This window comes from Drosophila sechellia, unplaced genomic scaffold, assembly GCF_004382195.2.
Source record: "Drosophila sechellia strain sech25 unplaced genomic scaffold, ASM438219v1 U_30, whole genome shotgun sequence".
NCBI classification, from domain to species: Eukaryota; Metazoa; Arthropoda; class Insecta; order Diptera; family Drosophilidae; genus Drosophila; species Drosophila sechellia.
Genome location: NW_022611246.1, coordinates 23,564 through 35,360, shown reverse-complemented (window position 1 = coordinate 35,360; position 11,797 = coordinate 23,564). Strand labels below are relative to the sequence as shown.

General features: G+C 48.8%; 1 pseudogene; it reads right to left on the bottom strand.

The window, feature by feature from the left end:
* Positions 1–2,358: 2,358 nt before the first annotated feature.
* LOC116803167 lies at positions 2,359–11,744 on the bottom strand (annotated as a pseudogene).
* Positions 11,745–11,797: the final 53 nt, after the last annotated feature.

Here is an 11,797-nt window from a genome sequence, read left to right as displayed (position 1 = left end):
TCAGCTGCACAACAAATGCTGATCTCCTGTCAGACCACTGTGCAATAAACGTGCTAATCAACACGCCAGTCCTCAGGAAAACCCCGCTCAGAAGGCTCACTGGAAAATATACCGACGCCGCCAAGTTCGCGTCCTGGATGCTCTCCACCGTCAATCCGAACCCCATCCTCAACACCCACAGGAACATTGATGAAGCTATCGGGAATCTCACCAGGCAGATGCAAAACGCTGCGGAATTCGCAAGCCCACCGCCACCAAAGACTGCGAGAACACCTAGCAGGGACCTCCACCTCTGGTCCCCGGAAATTGCGGCACTCGTGACTGAGAAGAGGCGTCTCAGGAGAGTTTGGTTCTTGACGCGCAATCCAAGAGACAAAACAGCGCTCAATCACGCCACAAAGGAGTTGAAGGACAAGATCTCCAGCCTACGCCAGGACTCCTTCCTCAGATTCCTCGAGGAACTCTCTCCCGGGGACCAGACCACAATCTGTGGAACGTCACCCGCCACATTAAACGACCAGCCAAAAAGGTTTCCGAGTGCGCAAAGCAGATGGATCCTGGTGCCTTTCGGATGCTGAAAGAGCAGAAGCTTTCGCCGAACACCTTTACAACGCCTTCTCTCCGTTCGACTGCTGCACTGCCGAAGAACATGCTGAAACAGCCCGGTTTCTCAATAGCCCAAGCTCTCCCGGTCCCCCGTTGGAACCAGTCGACCCTGAGGAAGTTGCGCAGGAGATTGCTCTACTGAAGAACAACAAATCTCCAGGCCTGGATCGTATAGATGCGGCGGCCCTAAAAATGCTCCATCCCGCTGCACACAAATGCTGGCCAGCATTTACAACAGCTGCTTCCGGCTAGGGTACTTCCCGGAAGAGTGGAAAAGAGCAGAGGTTATTGTCCTCCTCAAGCCTGGTAAGCCTGAAGCCAATCTCGCCTCCTATCGTCCGATTAGTTTGCTGGCAATCCTCTCCAAAATACTCGAAAGAGTATTTTTGCGCAGAGTATTGCCAGTACTGGATGAGGCTGGTTTGACCCCGATCACCAGTTTGGCTTCAGGCGCTCCCACGGAACACCAGAGCAATGCCACCGGCTAGTCGAACGGATCCTCGAGGCATTCGAGCAAAAGAAATACTGCTGCGCTGTAATGCTCGACGTGAAGCAGGCATTCGACAGAGTTTGGCATCCTGGACTCCTCCATAAACTCAAATCCTACCTCCCAAGCCCCATTTTACCCTCCTCAAATCCTACACTGAGGGAAGAGCATTCCAAGTCAGATGCGGAAGTGCAATAAGCCTACCCAGACTGATCAGAGCTGGAGTTCCGCAAGGCAGTGTGCTCGGACCAATACTGTACACCCTTTACACCGCAGACCTTCCCATAATCCCCTCCAGGAACCTAACTATAGCGACTTATGCAGATGACACGGCTTTCCTCGCCTCCTCATCCGACCCACGAGAAGCCTCCGAAACAATCCAAAGGCAAATGGACGCGCTACATCCCTGGCTCAGCAGGTGGAACATCGTAGTGAACGCGGAAAAATCTACCCAAACAACATTTGCACTAAGGAGAGGAGACTGCCCACCGGTCACGCTAAACGGAGTCATCATTCCCAACGCACCCGCACCCAAGTACCTAGGACTTACCCTGGACCGCAGGCTCACTTGGCGTCCCCACATCGTCAGCAAACGCATACAGGCCGATGCGCGTCTGAGGCAGATGCATTGGCTTATTGGGAGAGGGTCCAAGCTAAGGCAGAACCACAAAATCCTGGTGTACAAGGCAATCTCAAGCCCATCTGGACCTACGGGATACAGCTATGGGCACGGCAAGCCACACGAATCGCCTGCGTATACAGCGGTTCCAGAATAGGTGCTTGAGAATTGCCTGTAATGCGCATCCTACCACGAGAATGTCGCCATACATAGGGAACTTGGAATCCCACAAGTCGCTGATGAAATCTCCAGGCTCAGCGAGAGATACCTGAAAAGGCTCGAAAACCACCCTAACCACCTCGCCACCAACCTGTTAGACAATAGCCAAACAAGCAGACGTCTCATGAGGAGCACCCTCTCGATCTTCCACAACAATAGACAACACATATAAAACCCGCCACAATACATGTACAATAGTATCCTTAAGCTAATGTTCCCCGCAAAACCATTTAATTATTGTCCACTAGGACAGATTTTAAATAAATAACGCACGCTAAAGAAAAAAAAAAAAAAAAAAAAAAACTAAATTGATGACGAGGTGTTTGGCATTGACACAATCATTAAGTCTTATATTAATATGATAGGACAATATCATATGCTCACTAAATTGATGACGAAGTGTTGGCACGAAAAATCATCATTATTTATGAACATCAAGCAAAGATAAGCTTCAGTGGATCGCAGTATGGCAGCTGCTCAACACTTACAACACCTTGCTGTTACAAAGTCGTTTACAATTGATTCTAGGCTTTGTCATTGTATTAAAATAATGCTTTTATATGTAACTAGCGCGGCATCAGGTGATCGAAGATCCTCCTAATTTACTATGTTACAAATTACATTGGCATCACATCCATTGTCGTTTATAAAATAAATTATAACTTTAAATGGTTTAGAAGCCATACAATGCAAATTGCCCCTTATTTATCATTGCAGTCCAGCACGGATACGACCTTAGAGGCGTTCAGGCATAATCCAACGGACGTAGCGTCATACCACTGTTCGCTCGAACAAGTATTGTGCCATTGGTCCGTACCTGCGGTTCCTCTCGTACTACGCAGGAATGCTGTCGCAACAACGTTTTGTCATTAGTAGGGGTAAAACTAACCTGTCTCACGACGGTCTAAACCCAGCTCACGTTCCCTTGCATGGGTGAACAATCCAACGCTTGGTGAATTTTGCTTCACAATGATAGGAAGAGCCGACATCGAAGGATCAAAAAGCGACGTCGCTATGAACGCTTTGCCGCCACAAGCCAGTTATCCCTATGGTAACTTTTCTGACACCTCTTGTTAAAAACTCTTTAAACCAAAAGGATCGATAGGCCGAGCTTTTGCTGTCCCTGTGTGTACTGAACACCGAGATCAAGTCAGCATTTGCCCTTTTGCTCTATGTGTGGTTTCTGTCCGCACTAGCTGGCCTTGGGACACCTCCGTTATTATTTGAGAGATGTACCGCCCCAGTCAAACTCCCTACCTGGCAATGTCCTTGAATTGGATCATACCTGAGTAATTGGAGTTATACCAAATTTTCAAATCAAAAATACATAAATGCATCGTTTTATTAAAGAATTTGTTTGCGATTATATAACAAACTCGTGATACTTTGATCAAGAAGCTTGCATCAAACCCAATACCATAAGATATAATAAATATATCCGTATAATGGCTAGGAAATGATACACGTTCCATTTAATCAAGTAAGTAAGGAAACAATAAGAGTAGTGGTATTTCATTGACGATACCAAACCGAGGTCTAATATCTCCCACTTATTCTACACCTCTTATGTCTCCTTACACTGCAGATTAGAGTCAAGCTCAAAAGGGTCTTCTTTCCCCGCTAATTATTCCAAGCCCGTTCCCTTGGCTGTGGTTTCGCTAGATAGTAGATAGGGACAGTGACTTTCGGACCTCTCCGAACTTGTTTTACGTGGCGTGTTCCACACTGAAGGGATTAAACCACGACACCCTGAACACCACAAGTGGTGCATGTATCAACATGGTGCATGAGTCTGGATACGCCAGACAAACGTCCCGGACTGGAAGCTATAGCTATGTACATAGCGACCACCCCGGTAGCAATTCGAGTACTTGCTTGCCGGGCAAGCACTCCCCCTTGCTGAGGAGCGAGATCTACCTAAAATTCTACTGATCTCTGGGTCACAGCACCCGAGTTTTGCGCAACTAGCACGTAACTCAAACGTCGAACACGAAGGCTCTACCCGCGATATGGGTATCAACCACAGCCACCACGATACTCCCACCAGGGGGCCTACCTCAATGTGCTGTCTTGAGCAGCACAACCCGTGGTACCGAAAGAGAGGCTCGGTGGGCCTCCTCCTTTTGCTCCGACAAGCATGGTTAGAGAACCAGTCGCTATATTAGTCGCCTCTTACGACAAGCAATAGCGGGCTGTGGAAGTATTCTCGCCCGCTAACCACACGGCGAAGTTTTGGGCTAAATACCCCTCCTCCTACGGAACACCTCGTCCGCAAACGCTGCCAGCCGTTGAATCCTCTGCTGATCTTCCAGGATTCTATTGAAGGTCCAGTTTTCGCCAAGGCGCTGCACTCCAAGTCCATCGAGGTTTCGCAAATCTGCATATAGAGGACAAGCGCACAATATGTGCATCCAGTCCTCATATGGATCACCACAAGCGCAAGCAGTGGTATCGCTGAGGGCTCTCCCTTGCAAAAATGCGTTAAACGACCCGTGACTGTCAGCAGGAAAGACGTCCTCATCGAGAATCCAAAGCTTGGATCTCGATAGGCGAGAGTGACGTATGGGATGAACTTGTGCGTCACCCGTCCTGGTTCGCTGTCGTCATCCCATCTGTTTTGCCAATTCTGCAGCAAGCACTCCTCTAGGCGAGTCTTCCTCTGCTTCCAGCTTAGACACGTAGTGTCCTCGCCGTATAGCCAGTCGTTCTCCTCCAGCGGGTATCCACGCTTCAGCTTGTACTTGACCGCTAAAAACTTAGCAGCCAAGTCAAGCGGGGGAGCTCCGCCAAGTACCTGCAGTGCCACTGTGGACACTGTTCGGCATACCGAAAGGCATCCAAGCAGGATTAGCCTCTGGCAGGAGGCTAGTCGTCTCCGGGCGGCTACCTGTTCGGCGGTGTCATACCATACCGGGGCACCAACAGCACACAAGGTGCCATGAGTCCGTCATATATGGTCCGCCTGGCTCGAGGACTGAAGCCCCAGTCGGCTCGAAGCACACCGCCAATGCTCCAACGACTCCGGTCATCCGCTGGCGAAGCGAAGCTATGTGCGTGAGGAATTTCATTCCTTCACTGACCGTGATGCCAAGGTACCGACAGCTACGCACATACGGAAGGTTCGCTCCAGCAAACCTCACCGTAGGCGCACGTCTCAAGGCACCTTTCAGCAGCATTATTACCGTCTTGCTGGTCGAGACGGTAACGCCAACTTCCGCTCCCCACGCTTCTACGATGGACATCAGCTCTGCACCTTTTTCCTCTAGCTCAGCTCGGGAATTTCCCTCGACGAGAAGCAGCAAGTCATCCGCGTATGCACTCAGCTGGCAATACGGCTGGAGACGCTGAAGCAGTACATCCATCAGTATGTCCAGATAAATGGGCCACTGATTGACCCCTGCGGGCAGCCTCTAGTTACCGGTACATCCACAGTACCGGAACTGCTTCGGATCACTGCTCTTCGGCCGGAGAAAAAGCTCTGCCACAAGCCCATCTCCCGGCATCCCAAGTCGGCTAGTCGGCGGAGTGCAGCACTCCATTCGACGTTGTCGAATGCTCCTTTGAAGTCCACGAATGTGCCGAGCACGTATTGCGCCGGGCTGGCACAAACACTGCTCTTCACGTGCCTCCAAGCATCCTCCACACATCGTCCTTGGCGAAATCCAAATTGCCATCTGCAGCCTTCCGGAAGAACTTCTCTCACACGATTCACCATGATGGCCTCGAGCACCTTACCAAAGACTGGTAGCAAGCATATTCCTCTATATGAGGAGGGCTCACATTTGTCCTTATCTGGCCCTTTGAGCAGCGAGACAACTCGTGGGCACTTCCACTCAGCGGGAAAGTATCCTAATCGGATGCATCGGGAAAACAACGATGCAAGGTGCTCGGGTATGGCGCGCCAGACTGCCTTGCAGATAGTGCCATTAATGCGTCCAAGCGGGAGAGCGCCTGCTCTTCAACCGGGCAACACATGCATCAACCTCGAATACTTCGAGGGCCGGTGGGACTTCCTCCGCGATGGCAGTCGGTGCTTCGGACTCCGCAACTGGGAAGAAATTGCGGAGGAGCACTCGTGCACAGTCACCCCAATCGGTGATCATCTCGCCATTCACGCGGAGGCACCCAATCTCCGTGCACTTCCTGCGGCCTCGGCAAATCTTATAGACGCGCCCCCATGGGTCGTCGGCATGATCTCCCACGAAGCGTTTCCACTCATCCATTTTCGCCCTCCAAATGAGCTTCTTGTAGTTGGCTGAGGCCCGCCTCAGGTCGACCAATACACGCTCTATTGCGGCATCATCATCATGACGCCTTCCATTTTGAAGTAGGCGACGAAGTCTCCGGACTTCGCGCCTTGCATCACAGAGGTCGGCAGTCCACCAACGTGCTCTCCTGCTGGGCAATCGGATGGACTTTCTTCCCAGCGCAATATCACATACATTATGTACTATACTGCGCAGGGTCGAAACTTGCTGGTCCAACGGCGACTCTGAGAAGTTTCCGGAAGTTCGGCTGCTCTACTCACCATTTCCTCCTTGAACAATCGCCAACGTGCATTGGAGAAGTTCCAGGACGGCACAGGAGCTATGCTCTCAACTGCGCGCGCGGTAGTTGGTTCGGCCACAACAGTAATGATGTTGTGGTCACTCAATTCCCACTCGTCCACTCTCCACTCATATGTGGCCCACATAGATGCTGCCTCATTGACGATTGTCACGTCGATATCGCTTGTAGCTCTGTAATTATCGAACGTGTACACCTCTGTTGACTGGTTTAGGGCGGCGACTCTTGCCTCCAGCATCCACTCTGACAGCAGCTCACCCCTCTGTAGTTAGCTTGCCCCTCGGCATGACGAGAGAGTTTGCTAAGCCACATGGGGGACACTGCATTCGCGTCGAGGCCCAGGATTGCGGGGGTTCTGCTGGCCTGCAGCAGGACCGCATCCATGTACCGGATGTACGGTTCCAGAGGTGCATCATACTGGCAGTATGCGGCGCAAAGGAAGATTGAGCCAAAACTCCCTTTCACGACCAGACATACGCCATAATCTGTGGTGAGGGTCTCCACTGGCATACAGATGGCTTCCTGGTGATCCACTAGGATGGCTGCCTTCCCTCGCCGATCGATGAAAATTCTCATTCCTTCAGGCAGCACATCCATTCCGTCCCCGCCGAGATACGGCTCCTGCACCAGCGCGAACATAGACTCCGATCTCCTGAGTCGGACTCCGAGCTCGATGGTCGCAGCTCGGCCTCGGCCACAGTTCGCTTGGATGAAGCTAAACATTAGTGTCTAGCTTGCACCCTCGCCAGCAACGCCCCGTATATCGGGCAAACGCTCGAGAGCATGTAATGCCCGAGGGTTGCCCTCTGTGGCGGCAGTTCCGGCAGTCCACCGGGTTTTGGCACTTTGCCGCAGTGTGGCCTTGTTGCCCGCACTGGCGACAGACACTATCCTTCTGCCGGCATTCGCTGACCTTGTGGTCGAAACCCACACATCTGTGGCAGGCGTATGTGCGGACCTGTGACCGGCATCGGAATGAGAACCACTTGATGTAGACACGACCTACATCAAGCTTCGCCATCGCCCGGTCGTCAACCTCCAGCGTCACATTTACTGTGGCGCCGTCAGCTACCGACCACGCCTTGGTCACCAGTGCACTGACTTCTTAAACTGGGCCAGATTCATTTCGCTGTCGAAGTTGTTTTCGTGGAGCTCCTTCATAAACTCCTCAGGGCCGATAGCTGTGTCGACGTCATATACGACGACCTTCGGCTTCTCGCCGCATTCCGTGCCACATTTAGGCCAACCTCGGCGAATCTTTTTGAAGCGACCACCTTCTGCAGCTCTCCCACCGAAGGAGTGCGAATGATCGCACCACCACCTCGACGGAGCTCACGGACCTCGTGTACTCTGACTCCGAGAGAGGGTGCAACCATCGTTCGCACCTTTTCCGCTATGTCTTTCCCCGATAGCGCAGGGTCGTCGCACTTCACCACCGCTGACCACGTCTCGCGGACCTTGGTAGTCCGCGGGGCAGCGATGGGTGCAACCTGCTGCATCTGGGGAGCATTGGCGGCCGTATTTTTCAACAGATTCAACGACGGCGGCGGCGGTGGCGGCATAGCAAGCCGCGTCTCCAGCTCTCCGCACCGGAGCATTAGCGCCAACACCAGCTCATCGTAGCGGCTGATAGCATATGAGAGCTCTTCCGTGTCCACTTCTCCTAGTCTGCGGAAGCTGCTTCTCACCATGCGCTGTGTGGCCGACAGCTCTGCCATCATGGCTGCTTGCCCAGCACGGGCGGCAGCGGTGGCGGCAGTGGCAGTGGTGGCAACAATTTTAGCAGCAGTGAAAACGGCGGAGGCAGCAGTGTGGTCGGCAGCAGGGGCAGCAGTAGGATCAGCAGCGGTGGCAGCAGCGTGGGGGGGGCAGCATCAATGGCAGCGTTCTCCGTAGCCGCCCGGGCGTCCTCCAGCGACGAAAACGGCTCCTCCAGTACCCCAACGGGTTCTGGCACTCCATTCGATGCCAGGGCAACCAATTTCGCCTGCGTTGGCGCCGAGCTCTTAGATGCCAGATGGCTTCTGCGCCTGCCTCGTCTGGACTTCATCGAGGCACTACTTCCGCTCAAGGCACTCGCGCTGCTGTCGCTCTCCATCGGCATAAATACGATGGTGGCTCCACCTACCGTCGACGCCAGCAACCGTATGCTCGTTTACTCGCTGACAAAAGGTAGTTGCTCTGGAACTCGAGCTCCACCTATCGGTAGAGTCTGGTAGCACTAAAACTCTCCCTAGACACAAACCTTAGCAGTGACTCCCACCAATAAGCTTTGTGACAGCTGATCAAAAAGCTTACTCGAAAAACTTACTCGTAAGTTCGCCTTCAGCACGTGCTAAGTGGAAAATTCCCAACAATTAATTGTTAATTACTTCCAAACCGCTTGTTTATAACACACGAAAATTAGCACACGACTTTCGCGGAGCACTAATTCACCGATTTTATTACTTTCCAAACACGGAAAACCAAGTTCTTCGCAATCTGTACACGAGCGCAACGAAAACACGTCCGTCGTTAATCCATTCATGCGCGTCACTGATAGGACAGTAGGAATCTCGTTAATCCATTCATGCGCGTCACTAATTAGATGACGAGGCATTTGGCTACCTTAAGAGAGTCATAGTTACTCCCGCCGTTGACCCGCGCTTACTTGAATTTCTTCACTTTGACATTCAGAGCACTGGGCAGAAATCACATTGTGTCAACACCCGCTAGGGCCATCACAATGCTTTGTTTTAATTAGACAGTCGGATTCCCCAAGTCCGTGCCAGTTCTGAATTGATTGTTAATTGATAATCGTTATAATTGATAAGAACTAATTGGTTTAACCCAAATAGTATTCTTAAAAATTTTAGCAAGAAAGTTCCACAATTGGCTACGTAACTAAACTATCCGGGGAACAAGTAACTAACATAAATGCTAGAAACTCTATTTACCCAGAACGAGCACATAAACCATGTTATTGTTTCCCAATCAAGCCCGACTATCTCAATCTTCAGAGCCAATCCTTATCCCGAAGTTACGGATCTAATTTGCCGACTTCCCTTACCTACATTATTCTATCGACTAGAGACTCTTCACCTTGGAGACCAGCTGCGGATATTGGTACGGCCTGTTGAGAAGTTTGCGTGTCCCCACCATAAATTTTCAAGGTCCGAGGAGAAAATATCGACACAACAGTATATGTCATGCTCTTCTAGCCCATCTACCATATCTCTCTGCGAAAGACTTCCATGGTAGTACGGCTATAAAACAGAAAAGAAAACTCTTCCGATATCTCTCGACGGCTTCTTTATGGTCGTTCCTGTTGCCAGGATGAGCACGAGGCCCATATTTAATAACAAACGGATACTCAACAGGTTACGGAATTGGAACCGTATTCCCTTTCGTTCAAATTATTCAAGTGTATTATATTCGCTTTGTTTATATAGTTAGGCATTTTTGTTTTACTTGAAAATTTTCGGCTTTCGCCTTGAACTTAGGACCGACTAACTCGTGATCAACCACTGTTCACACGAAACCCTTCTCCACTTCAGTCCTCCAAGGTCTCATTCGATTATTTGCTACTACCACCAAGATCTGTACCAATGGCAGCTCCATGCAGGCTTACGCCAAACACTTCTACGCATACCATTGTACCTTCCTACTCACTAAGTTTCAAAATTTATATCACAAGTAATATAAATCATCTACTTTAGCGGTAATGTATAGGTATACAACTTAAGCGCCATCCATTTTAAGGGCTAGTTGCTTCGGCAGGTGAGTTGTTACACACTCCTTAGCGGATTTCGACTTCCATGATCACCGTCCTGCTGTTTTAAGCAACCAACGCCTTTCATGGTATCTGCATGAGTTGTTAATTTGGGCACCGTAACATTACGTTTGGTTCATCCACAGCGCCAGTTCTGCTTACCAAAAGTGGCCCACTGGGCACATTATATCATAACCTTGAACTTCATATCAAGAAAGTTAAGGTTCTTACCCATTTAAAGTTTGAGAATAGGTTAAGATCGTTTCGACCCTAAGGCCTCTAATCATTCGCTTTACCAGATAAGATTATTTTATATAATATTAAAATGCACCAGCTATCCTGAGGGAAACTTCGGAAGGAACCAGCTACTAGATGGTTCGATTGGTCTTTCGCCCCTATACTCAATTCTGACAATCGATTTGCACGTCAGAACTGTTTCGGTCTTCCATCAGGGTTTCCCCTGACTTCAACCTGATCAAGTATAGTTCACCATCTTTCGGGTCACAGCATATATGCTCAAGGTACGTTCCAGTTAGAGGCATAAATAATATAAATATACATTATACATAACTATATAGAACGCCCCGGGATTGTGTTAATTATCTATAAATAGCTAAAAAACTAATCCCATTATTAGTCAAGTTAATTACGCTATTAGGTTTACATCCCAATAACTTGCACATATGTTAGACTCCTTGGTCCGTGTTTCAAGACGGGTCCCGAAGGTATCCTGAATCTTTCGCATTGTTAATCATACAAGAGCATATAATAAACACAAAAATCAATGATAATTATGCCATTATATAATTCCGAAAAATTAACGCTCTGTAATAATATAAATCTATCAGCACTTTATCAAATTAATAACATTTATTCTGTGTTAAAATGCAAGCAATTTAATTGGAATAAACTATAAGTTATATTTTATGATAAATTTGGGATATGCTAATAGATTACAATGTCCTTATATGGAAAAAATGCACATTATTCTTAATAATATTATTTAAATATTACAATTTTAATGATGAATTTTCCATAACGGATATTCAGGTTCATCGGGCTTAACCTCTAAGCAGTTTCACGTACTGTTTAACTCTCTATTCAGAGTTCTTTTCAACTTTCCCTCACGGTACTTGTTTACTATCGGTCTCATGGTTATATTTAGTTTTAGATGGAGTTTACCACCCACTTAGTGCTGCACTATCAAGCAACACGACTCTTTGGAAACATCATCTAGCAATCATTAACGTTATACGGGCCTGGCACCCTCTATGGGTAAATGGCCTCATTTAAGAAGGACTTAAATCATTAATTTCTCATACTAGAATATTGACGCTCCATACACTGCATCTCACATTTGCCATATAGACAAAGTGACTTAGTGCTGAACTGTTTTCTTTTCGCTCGCCGCTACTAAGAAAATCCTTGTTAGTTTCTTTTCCTCCCCTAATTAATATGCTTAAATTCAGGGGGTAGTCCCATATGAGTTGAGGTTGTATATATAACTATATTTTGCCATAAATTCTTTATATATAAATGATAAAACAAT